General features: G+C 41.9%; 1 protein-coding gene across 1 annotated transcript in view; it reads right to left on the minus strand.

Moving 5' to 3' along the window:
• sox5 (SRY-box transcription factor 5) overlaps positions 1 to 12,339 on the minus strand; it is a 223,638-nt gene that overhangs the window by 178,386 nt on the left and 32,913 nt on the right. The window contains exon 2 of the mRNA XM_070991612.1: positions 1,827 to 1,891. The gene's annotated coding sequence lies outside the window, so the exon portion shown is untranslated. The remainder of the gene's footprint in view (positions 1 to 1,826; positions 1,892 to 12,339) is intronic.

The following is a 12,339-nucleotide window of genomic DNA, read 5'->3' on the forward strand; positions in this document are numbered from 1 at the left end:
CTAAAAAAAAATAAAACAGACTCTGTGTCAAAGCTCCATATGTCTCTTTTGTCTCAGCTGTCCTTTGCTGTCTTCATCTCCCACGGCTTTCATTTCCCCCAAACAAACAATCCCACTGTCCCCACCCTCCATATGCTGTTTCTCTGACCATTCACCTTTCTGGCCCTCTAACCCCTCACACTCACAGTTCCCTATTCACTAGTTCAAGGAAAACAGGGAATACAGCAAAATACACAGAACATCTGAGCAACATAGCAGCAGAGAGAAGACAGCACATACGCGTATTGGTTAACCTCTGTATGGTGTTGCTTGAGAATAAATGAGTCGGTCTAACTAACATCCCCAAAACTCTACTTGGAAGCAAAGTAAAGCAGGGACAAATTACTGGCCTTGGAGCCAGATCCAGTTCAAATCACATTTTTACATCTGCTGCACCAACTTTTTTTTTCCTATTTTCATTTTTAATTACTTTTGTTGCAAGGCTGCAAAATCAGAGCATTGCAACAATCTCTTTACTTCACATTTAGCATTCAGTGAGCTGTTCATCAATGCATAACTTCTAAACATGAACGTGTTCACTACAAACAGTCGCGCTCTGATTTATTTTGATTTCTGACTTTAATGTCTCATCTGCAAGGAGAAAGCTGTTGTTCTCAATGCTCTACTGGTTGTGCAGAGCCATATGGAGAAAGAGGAAGGTGGAAAGTTGCTCAGCTTTAAAGTTGGTGAATAAAACAGAGGTCATGTTGCTCTCTGTCTCTCGGGACACTGTCTGATGTCAAGACCAATGAGGTTTGTTCTTTTATTTTTCATGTCTGTATCTGGGTTGTTAGTCTCAGTTCCCAAGGAGTTTCCTGTGCTGTCGACTCATTGTGACTCCCATTTCTCCAGAGGAGAAATGCATTTTGTATAGTATTCTCAAATGCCATTTCCAGCTCATATTAGCACTTTTGAGATGTGTACAGCTGTGATTTTTTCCCCAATGCTTCTCAGAAAAAAATGTTGTCAGTGGGTCTAATAAGACACATTAGAGGCTACTGCACTGATTCCCCTCCTTCACACATACACACAATCACAAACACACACACCCTCCCCTCCCCATACCCTCCATGTCAAATGTACAGATATGATGCTTACTCGATGCCCACTGGCCCTTTGGAGGCCAGCTGAGAATGCCGATTGGTTGGATGCTGACTGTGTAGTCATGGAAACTGACTTGAGCCCTGTGTGTCACCTCATGAAGGCCACATAAAAGCTGGGTTACAGAGGGAGAGAGAGGGAAAGTGTCCATATGTATGTGTGTGCATGTGAGAGAGAGAGTGAGAGAAAGAGAAAAAGAAAGAGAAAGAGAAAGAGAAAGAGAAAGTGTGTATTTGTATTTTTTCACATACATATTTGTGTGTGTGTGTGTGTGTGTGTGTGTATAAATATGAATAAACACAAGCACACACATACATATAAATTTATGTAGATATATAAAATCTGATCATTGTCATCATTTCTAACAACAAATCACTATTCTTTTGTTTATGTCATTTTTTTCCCTCATTTTCATTTCACACTTGCTTTTGCAAAGTAAACATCTGTTTCCCCTGCCAATAAAGCCCCTTTAAATTTGAATGTGAGAGAGAGAGAGAGCACGACTGAGACTAAAAACTCAACTGCAATGTGAGTTTGTATGAAATAGTCCCATGAGCACTTACATACTTAAGTACAGTAAGTCTATATGTGTGTGTGTGTGTGTGTGTGTGTGTGTGTGTGTGTGTGTGTGTGTGTGTGTGTGTGTGTATGCGTGCGCGCGCGGGGGTATGAAAATAGCAGCTGACCTACAAGCGTCCCCGGAGAGGTGGCTCTACTGCAGAGTGGATACCCATCAGAGAGATGACCGACCCTGGTAAAGAAAAGAGAGAGAGTTTTAGCTGGATTCCACACTTAGAGAACCAGCCCTGCCAACAATAACACTGTGAGATGCACACGCATACACCATGCAGACAAAACACTGCTAGTCAGATATTAGAGAAAGAGAGGAGAAAAGAGAAAAAAAAGAAGAAAAAAGTGTGGAGCCGGCAAGACTCTCAGAAAGACTGAAGGACAGTGGAGAGCAAAGCAGAGATGAACCAACAACAGGAAAATCAATGACTATAAGAGGAGAAAAGAAGAGACATGAACTCCTAAAGATGAGAACGGGAATGAGGAATAAAGAGAACTAGAATTACCACCTTGCGGTTGTATGCCTCCACCAACCAGTCAAGTTGCACTTTATATCCAGTCTGTCAGACTCATAGAATATATGTAGTGAAGACTTTGAAGAAATTCAATAAAAGGTATTAAGTGTCTTTTTATGTTATCACTATACTGAGGTGTATTATTCCAGTGAATAATGTCCAGTGAGAACTTCACTTATAGACTATTTTTACAGAGGGGTTCAGAGGACTCAGGACTTCAGAGAGCTTCATCACATGGTGCAACAACAATAACCAGCTGAAGCGCAATATCAGCAGAACCAGTGAGCTTCTGGTGGAATACGGTGCTTCAAACATGGATGTTGCTGCAAAGAAAACTGTAACACATTGATGCCTCACTCACATCTTCACCCCAGCAACACAGAAGATCTAAACAATCAGCCCAGTTTCAAGGTGGACACCAAGATTAGTGTCACTTATTCATCTGACCAAATGTGAAATATGGTCATAATCTCTCCTGTTCCTGAGTTATGGTGCTAAATAAAGGCCAGAAAAGTGTTTTTCTGCATCATTATGATGTCAAAGTGAAATTGCCCTTTGACCTTTTGGATATAAAATGTCATTGCTTTATCCTTTGAGACATGTTGTCATAATTTTATATATATTAATTCTTAAGTTTAGGGCAAAAATGTGTGTTGTGAGGTCCCAGTGAACCATTTACCACCATATTCAATTCAGTTCATCCTTGAGTCCAAATGGACATTTGTGTCAGATGTAATGAAATTGCCTTCAGGTGTTCTTGAAATCATTCATGAGAATAGGGCAGCATTATGCCCATGAACAGTGTGGAGATATAAAAAGAACTGAGCAGTGAGGGAGGTGGAACTCTAGTGTGAGTGGAAGCAAAGAGGAAAGAGGAAGACCTAGGTACAAAAGCATGAATTAATACAGTATGTGTGTAAGTCAGAAGCCAGCACTTTGAACAAATGAACACTATTTAAAAATGTTTGTTCTTGTCATGTCTTCTGTGTGAAGTGTGCAGTGCAGAATGAATCTTTCCACTAAGGAATCTGTTCAAGAGGTTCCCTTTTTGAAGGAGGCTGTTTAAAACCCTAGCCCGTCCTTGTCCAGATCTGAGAATAACGCTGGTTAATGTCGGTATTTGTTCTGTTTTTATGCTTGTTTTCATTGTTCATTGTGCAGGAGAACAAAAGGAGCAACGGAACTTGCTCAATAAGAAAATAATTCATTTAAACGTTACTTTGCAGAGCAAGTAACAATTCTTTTTAGAAATGCACTTATTTACTTTCTTCCCACAAGTTAGATGAGAGGGTTAGCAGGTTAGCTTAGCACAAAGTCTAAAAACAGGTGGGAGTCTCTGCTGGTTGCCTGGAAACCTCGCGATGACAGCGAAGACTCCAGGAAGTCACTGCACCAAGCCAAGAAGTAGTCGAGCTCATAATCCCCCATAAACCCACAAATTGTCGTTTTTGCACAACACATTAATGAGTGAGCTTTGGAGGGGATTTTGTTTCCTTCAGACAGAGCCAGACTAGCTGTTTCCCACTATTTCTGGTCTTTGTGCTAAGCTAAGATAAGCTAAACGGCTGCTAGCTGTAGCTTCCTACTTATTCCAAAGACATGAAAGTTGTATCGATCTGCAACCATTGTCAGTACAGATCTGTTCAGTCCATGTAGGTCAGGTATCATATGGCCAAGTCATGCATTGTTTAGATTGGACCACTATAGTCTGGCTCAGTTTGTCCCAGTCTGGGGACAATCAAAATCCTATCTGATTCAGCTCTCTTTAAAACTAGCCAGTCATGCGTAAGATTCAGAGGAAAAAGCCAAGCAATTAGCTGTGATCATATAAATACATAATTAAATATAAAGTGGGTGGATTAAGGTCTTATATTGTAGAGTGATACTGGGTGTGGCCACTGTGATTCACCTGACAGAAGGAGTCAGGTGCTCACAAACTTGTGCACGTTTTTAGATGGAAAAAAATATGCTCAGATACTCATATGTAAAAATTTATCCTCACACACTCAAAGGCACATCCAGTGCAGTACGGTGAACGCGGACACACAGCTAATGAAGCTGAGGACAAAGACAGAACATTGCCTGTGTGAAACACAGACTGTGGGTAAACATCCAGATCAGTGGATCGCCTCTTGGCAGGCCTCAGCTGTCTTTCTGCCACGTCCAGCCGCAAAACCACCACCCTCCTCCCCTTGTTCCATCCCAACACCTCCCTCTTAAACATCAGCCATTAGATAAACACACACACACACACACACACACACACACACACACACACACACACACACACACAGTTCCATTTATTACTCTTTAAAAAGGTCACCGTTTTCTCTGGCTAAGCGCCCCGCGCTATTGATAATTTTATGCATAAACAAATGGCAAATTTGTGCCACATAAATATGTATTAGCAATTAATAATGGTGGTGTGTGTGAGGGGACGCCAGGTGCATGCCGAGTGGGGCTGGCTAGTTGCTGGTGGAGCCTCTGAGCTTGACTGGTGGCTTTATGCTGCTCACTGGTCCTCCACTCCTACACTGTGTTTGCACAATGGCCACTTATGCACACACCAACACAAACAAAGAAAAAAAAACACAAAAAACTGAGACGAGCACACATACACATACACATACACATACACATACACATACACATGCATACAGTACACCCAATAAAATACACACATACAGTATATGACATCTGAGTACAGTTAAATATTAACTTAAACATATTTGCATAAATACACATGTGCACATATAGACAGACTCACACACACACACACACACACACTGAGTCAGGGCAGCATTTGTGCACAAAGGCAGGCATGAGGGAGTGATGACATGGCGAGCTTAATGTCTTCTCTCATTCCCACCTGGAGAACAATGCATCCATTACATTTCACACACCACTGAGGGCCAAATGCAGGCTTCAGTTGCCTAGGTGCTGTGCTAATGCAAAGACTTCTGATCAGTTTCATGAGGGGAAACATAAGCAGGAATTACAGTGGCTGTGGGTAAAGCAGAGTAGGTCACGGATTGAATTTTCTGAACATTTTGAGCACGTGTGTGGTTGTATAACATATATTTCTATCGAGCAGCTTACTTCACATACAGATGATACTGCTTCAGTTGTCGTATAGAGCCAGGGGTCGCCCTGTCTGGAACGGATTCATTGTTGCCCCTTGGGGTCGTTTTCTAAAATGTATTGTCTCTTAATGTGTGGAATCATTTCATCCACCGAGCCACATTTTGATGGTAGGTACAGTAGTTTTCTTCCAAAATATACCAGCATAGATTGTTTTGATGTGATCAGGGCATGACAAGTTTCTGAGCTGTAATGAGTTTCACCATTGATCCAACTAATATGACGATGATTAATAAAGGATTTGGCTCTTGAGTGAGTGACCTTGGAAAATACCGACTGGATTCTGGGCTGTTAATACGTGCTAATGCTGGGAAATAGGACATTTTGAATTCAGATGGGGCTATGTAGGAGTTGTACTTAGTAACACATGTTTTGTGCACATGCATGAGGATGCATATACATCCAGTGGTTTCATACTACTACTACAGTGATCAACAGGTGGAGATAACATGTAAAAATATGCAGCAATATGCCGGCAAAGGTAGGGAAGAACTGCAAACTAGTAAACATGGATGGTAACAATAATGGTTTCAAAATACTTTAAATAATCAGGTTTGCAAATGCTTTATGAGAAAGCAAAAGCAAATTGCACTTGATACATTTGTCGGACCTCAAGATGCATTTTGGTGAGTAACACTGAACGTAAACATTACTTTTTTTTTGTTTGCAAGAAAACTGCAATCAGTTGGACAGAATTAGCATTCATGAATTAGACACAGGAAGCAGGAAGCATGTGCCGGTCACACAACAGTAATTAGATCAAAGAATTCGCCCACCAAAGAGCCAGAACTTCTGAAGCAGATAGCCAATTGCATGCCAGTGGCTACTGAAGAGAGAGGTATTAAGATACTAACAAGCATAAACCTGATGAAAACTTCTGACTTCAGTTGCTTTTTTTAGGACAGCAAAGCCAACAAGGGATATTTAAAAAAAATATTGTGCAGTAGTTGCAGAGGCTGTGTATGTTTGTGTGTGCGTGTGTGTGTGTTATGTTGTCCGTCTGGCATGGTGAGAGCAGACTGGCTCCCCTGTAGAGCACTATCACTCTGCTTGGCTAAACACAATCACACAACCTCAACCCCACTCAAATGGCCCACTGAGAGATGGAGAGAGAGAGAGAGAGAGAGAGAGAGAGAGAGAGAGAGAGAGAGAGCGAGAGAGCGAGAGAGAGAGAGCGAGAGAGAGAGAGAGAGAGAGAGAGAGAGAGAGAGAGAGAGAGAGAGAGAGAGAGCCTCCATGGGTATATACATATACGCGTGCGTGTGTGTGTGTGTGTGTGTGTGTGTGTGTGTGTGTGTGTGTGTGTGTGTGTGTGTGTGTGTGTGTGTGTGTGTGTGCGCGCGTGTGTCTTATGTGCACTTGCAGTACAGGCAGCCCCATCTGTTCCATTGTCACAGGGTCTTTAATACCGATCAGATAAACATGACATTTGGGATGACTACCCAAGCTCAAGTTATAAACCCTGACATCAGATCTGTGTGTGTGTGTGTGTGTGTGTGTGTGTGTGTGTGTGTGTGTGTCTGTGTCTGTGTCTGTGTGTGGACGTATATTACTCATATTGTGGGGACATAAATGTGTTTCTTGAAATATTCAAATGTAAATCACAAAATTTTAAGGTGACCTGGGTTAAGGTTAGGATAAGGTTAGGCTAAGGGTCAGGGTTAAGTCTCCAGGAAATTAATGTTAGGTCTAAATCATCTGAAGTTATGGAAAATTCATGTGTGTGTGTGTGTGTGTGTGTGTGTGTGTGTGTGTGTGTGTGTGTGTGTGGGTGCGCGCGCGTGTGCTTACTTGCATGTGTGTCCTCCTGTCAGTCAACCTGAAAGAGCAGTGCACATTTGCCTGTATGTATCTAGTGAATGTAGCCTCACCGCTATTTCAAACATCTGTCTGGGTATTTGTCCTTGGCATGTGCACTGCTGTTGTGTGTACCTTTGAGGGGATGTGTTAGTTGTATAACCTGCTCCCATTCTCAGAGATGCAGGGCAGGGCTGACACACTGGATCTGTTGCGGCTGTGGGAGGATTAGCGGCCCATTGGCCTAATCAGAGGAGGTAATCAGACTATTCTCTATCATGACAACAGTCAGCTGAGAGAGACACACATCTGCCTATTGAGCTCAGCTCTAATGCCATAATAGTGATGAAACATCTGGTCATTTGGGGCTCAATGCAATCAAGAAGAGGGATTGGGACAGTTGCAGATGGCAAACCTATAGTAATTATCTGTTTTAGGCAACAGAGACGCAGACAGAGGGATATGAACAACACTGAGGTTCACAGGCCACCCTGCTTCAGTCACTATGAGCTCACACTAGTGCTGTGCAATATTACAATATATGTCTTAGTGCGACAGAAAACTGTCTACCGTACGATATAATCCTCTATTGTTTATATCGTAATTTTAACATGTGGGCTGTGGTTAGCTCGGCTAATGTAACTGTAGCAGTTTACATCACTTGCAAGAACTCCGTTACGGCACTTCCTGGGCTGGGCGATATGGCTAAAAACTCTATTGCGATATAAGTGTTTTATATTGGTCGATATTGATAATTATTGATATTTTTTATGACCTATTTAAAATAAGGACCAGGAGAAAAATACATTCAATTTAAACATTTTTATTTTAAATTGAACCCTCTTCTGATTATAATCCCCTCAGCTATCAAGGCAGAAAGGAAAGGAAATGTCAACACAACCATGGAAAACACTCAAATAATAAATGTAAAAAAAAAGTGTAAAAATGTAAACAGAGAGAAACCTGAGAACTTTTTTCCTGCAGGTTTGGTGCAGGAAGTTCACAAGCTGATTCACCTTCTGCTGAATAAAATGTTTTCAGATATGTGCAGAGTTTTGGAAACATAGCAGAAAATGAGGTGGACTTGATTGAACTATACAACCAGCCTAGACATATGAACAACTTTAGTCATTCTTCTTACTCTAAACATACATGAACTATTCAATTATATTTTTATTGCAAGTGTGTTTTTAAAAAAAAAAAAAAGAAAGAAAATAGCACATGTAAGGGATGTTTGTAACCTGGCTTCTCCACAGTGCTCAGCGGAAGCATGCCTTTAGCTATACAATATGCTGCTGCCTCCGCTATGTCTTTGTGCCTTTTAGATGATTTGTCATCAGGCACTGAAGCAGATACCTCTGCATGGTGGTCAGCTGCTTGTACGGTGGTGCTGTGGTTGTAGATGTTGTTGGACGTTGGCGAATACGGCTGCGCTCCAAAGAGTGAGCGCGGCTAAGGTGGTTAAATAAGTTTGTGGTATTACTGGTCTTGGTGGGGACGACAGTCTTGCATAAGTTACAGACCACATTGGTCTAACTACGGTCTGACTTATAAAATCCAAAAAACTGCCATACTGGCGAGCTGACTTTCCCTGTTTTATCGACAATTTCTTCGCCTGCTGCAGCGCTTTCTATTTCTCATCTCACTCCTCGCAAAGCATCAAACATGAGACAACGACATGGCGCAACTGAACTTGATAATGTTACATGATTGACGTGTTATCGTGTCTCTCTCACTGATTAGCGATTACTCCCTACGTTGCTCGGTTACCTGAGAGCGAGAGCCTTTGTTCATGCAACCAATCTCACTTCGCAACTTCAGGTTTCTTCTGACAGAGAAAAAAAAATTATCGAATGTTTTATCGAACGCATTTTTTATCGATATTGATGACGTGCGAGACATATCGCTATCGTTTTTATCACCCAGCCCTAGGAACTGCTTTTCAGCCATGCATGTGAGAGCCAGCAGGTGCATAGACCTAAACATAGATGTATCAGGGATGGAGAGCACAGTGGACGCTGAACCAACAGAACCCAAAAAGGAATTGGTGCTGAAAAGAGGGAATAGATACTCCATTGTTTGGCACTGTTTTGGATTTAAAAAGGCAGACACCGACCAAAAAACGGTAATCTGCAAAACATGCCGCCAACAAGTCGTCACTAGCGACTCGAACACGTCTAATCTTTTCTATCACTTAAAGACACGGCATGAAGAACAGTACAGAGACAGCGTTGAAATGCAACAAACTACTAAAGTTAAACCACGACGTGATGAAACTGATTGCACTACCAGATATTTTTGAATGGTATTTGTCCATTTGATATTTGTGTTTTATTTATTTTATTTTAATTGTTTTTTCATTGTCTAGTAACAAAACAGAAAGTAGTAACAGAGAGAGGGACTAATATGTGTTTTATAAATAAAAGGAGAAAAGATCAGAGGAATTGGCATTCATTTCATGTGTGTATATATATCATTTTAAGTAAAAATACTATATCGGGATATATATCGTTATCGGGATATAAAATTACCTATATCGGGATCTAAATTTTTGTCCATATCGCACAGCACTAGCTCACACTGCCAGAAACAACAAACAATGCACTACATTTAAAGCTCGATAGCTTTCAAAAGGCCATAGCATGGATGGAACTACTTCATTTCTCACTGACCAGCAATGAATCTTTGGAGTGCAGATGGACAGATTCCCACCTACATCTACATGAGGACACAGTGCATGCTTCCTAAGCTCCAGAGTCAAAATCAGTTTCACTTTTCAGCAGTTTTATGTCGTAACTTAAAGTGAACTCTTCCCCCCTGAGACTGCCAGAGCTTCAGTGACTCATTCTCTGTATCAGTGGAGCAGCAGAGAGTTTGAAATTCTACCTACTCTTCAACCAATTGATTGGTCAGTGGGGAAAAACATCTGTGCCTTATCTCAAGATGACATTACCCTGAGGACACAAATGCCCGAATCAGTTGGACTGGATATTAAACAGACTTTACTCTGTGGAAGTGAGCCCGTATGTGAGTAGAGCGAGTCATTGTCCAGGGAATTCACAGGAGAGTGGGCGTGTTGATGACGTTGATGACACCTCTCGCCCAAACCAACTGGAGTATTCCCAGTAGGTAGGAACACGCTTGACACAAACAGTCTCCCAATGTGTGCTACATATGTGAAAGGGCAACTCCGGACAATGTCCTGACCTGACTCTCAAGACATTATCTGGAGATCATATGAGAAAATGGCTTTTGTCTGTAAGCACCACTCTTATCATCACTGAAGGCTACTACGCCACAGACTGGCAAAAGGAACACATGCAAAGAAAGCACTTTTCTAAAGTAACACCAGTGATCGTCCAACCAATGAGAATCTGATCAGGCAAGAGCATATGGACTAACCCATCAACCATCCGACCAGAAGGTATCAGCATTGTCAAAATCACACATGAGGCTCTTGGCTGGAGTTTTGTGCATGCACACAACGGAGAACAGACACCATCGTCATTGTCTTTACAGGTGGCTTTCAGGTGATGATCCGCAGATTGAAATACACCAAGAGTGTTTGGCCATAGATGATTTTGTTCTTTCGAGCTCACTGTGTTATACACTTTAATACTTTCCCATTTTCCCATCTGCTGGAGGAAATGCTGCCAACACTGGCGTTACCCTGAGAATATTTCATGGCAGCCGGGAGTGGAGATAATTTGAGTTTTGAGACCTGAGTTGTCTATTGCTATTAACTTCTCAAACCAAATCCAAGACTTGCTAATGTCTAAAAACAATTTTAAATTTTATTTTTTTCATTCATTTTACATGTGGATTGATAAGCTGTGGTAAAATTACACATTATGTGTTAGTTTTGAATGGAAAAAAAGTGATTATTTGTCATTGCTGTCACCTTTTATTCTGGTATGGAGTATTGGGCCAACATTTTAACGATGTCATAACAAAACATGAACCCGCTAAGGATAATCCGAAGATAAAAAAAGGATACTGCTACTACTACCACAGGGGTTTACCCTGGTTTTGTCCCCTTTGCCCTGCCCCCTCAAACCATAAGTGTAACCAGCTACCATTACCACATTCCTCAGTGTCTGAAGCTGCAGCCCAGTCGGCCAAATTACCTGACTAACTACACATGGACAGAAAAACACACATAGGTCTAGTCTAAGCAAAAACTGACCCCACTGGATACCCCCAAAGAGTTACTGAATTAATGCGTGCACATTTGTGTGAAGCTGTGTGCGTGTGTACGGATATGTGTGTTTCCTGTCTGGTTCTGTGTTTTTGTGTGTGGCTGCTCTGAGACACAGAGTCCAGTCAAACGCTCCAGTGGAATAAAAGAGCCATTGTTCACCAAGGTGGTCCCTGCAGCACCTCCAATCCTACCCCTTTACTCAAGTGCATGTATGCATGCACACACGCTCATACATACACATACACACACACACACACACACACACACACACACACACACATATACAGCATGTTCACAGATTCAAACATACACAGAGTTAGTAGGCCGCCAGACAAACACACATAATACACACTCACCTCTGCTTAATCATAGCTTTGTGTTAGAGGGTGGCAGTTGCACAGAGGTAAATATTTGGGTGTGGGATGTAAACGTTGGTCTGTGTAAATCAGACACACACACACACACACACACACACACACACACACACACACACACACACACACACACACACACACGCATACACACTCATGGTAGTCTGTGTAATTCAGACATAGCTACTTCCTTCCTGTGGGGTGATGATGTTTAGTCTCCCCACACCACAATCTGATTGGTGCGTTTGATCTCATCCACTTCCTGTTTAGGGGTACTCGGACCCCTCCTGGCTCAGATCTGGGATCAGCCTTCATCAGAGAGATTCATGTGTGCCACATGTAGGAGGGTTGATAACTAGTCTGAGATCAGATCTGTCTGCTGAAGGGCTGATTCATCCCAACTGTCTGCGTCATCTGGCTAATGGGAACACACTGGATGAATGAATTGGTGTCCTGCAGCAAATTGTTGCATCATTTCAAGGCCATTTTTTGAGGGGGTCATGTGCACAAGGAAATGCCACTAACTTGTTTGTGGTGATACTTTTTTTTCTAGGATGCACACATGATTCTTGCTCAGCCTTAGTGCATTACCACACAATCAAAT

The sequence above is a fragment of the Chaetodon trifascialis genome, chromosome 22, assembly GCF_039877785.1.
Source record: "Chaetodon trifascialis isolate fChaTrf1 chromosome 22, fChaTrf1.hap1, whole genome shotgun sequence".
NCBI classification, from domain to species: Eukaryota; Metazoa; Chordata; class Actinopteri; order Chaetodontiformes; family Chaetodontidae; genus Chaetodon; species Chaetodon trifascialis.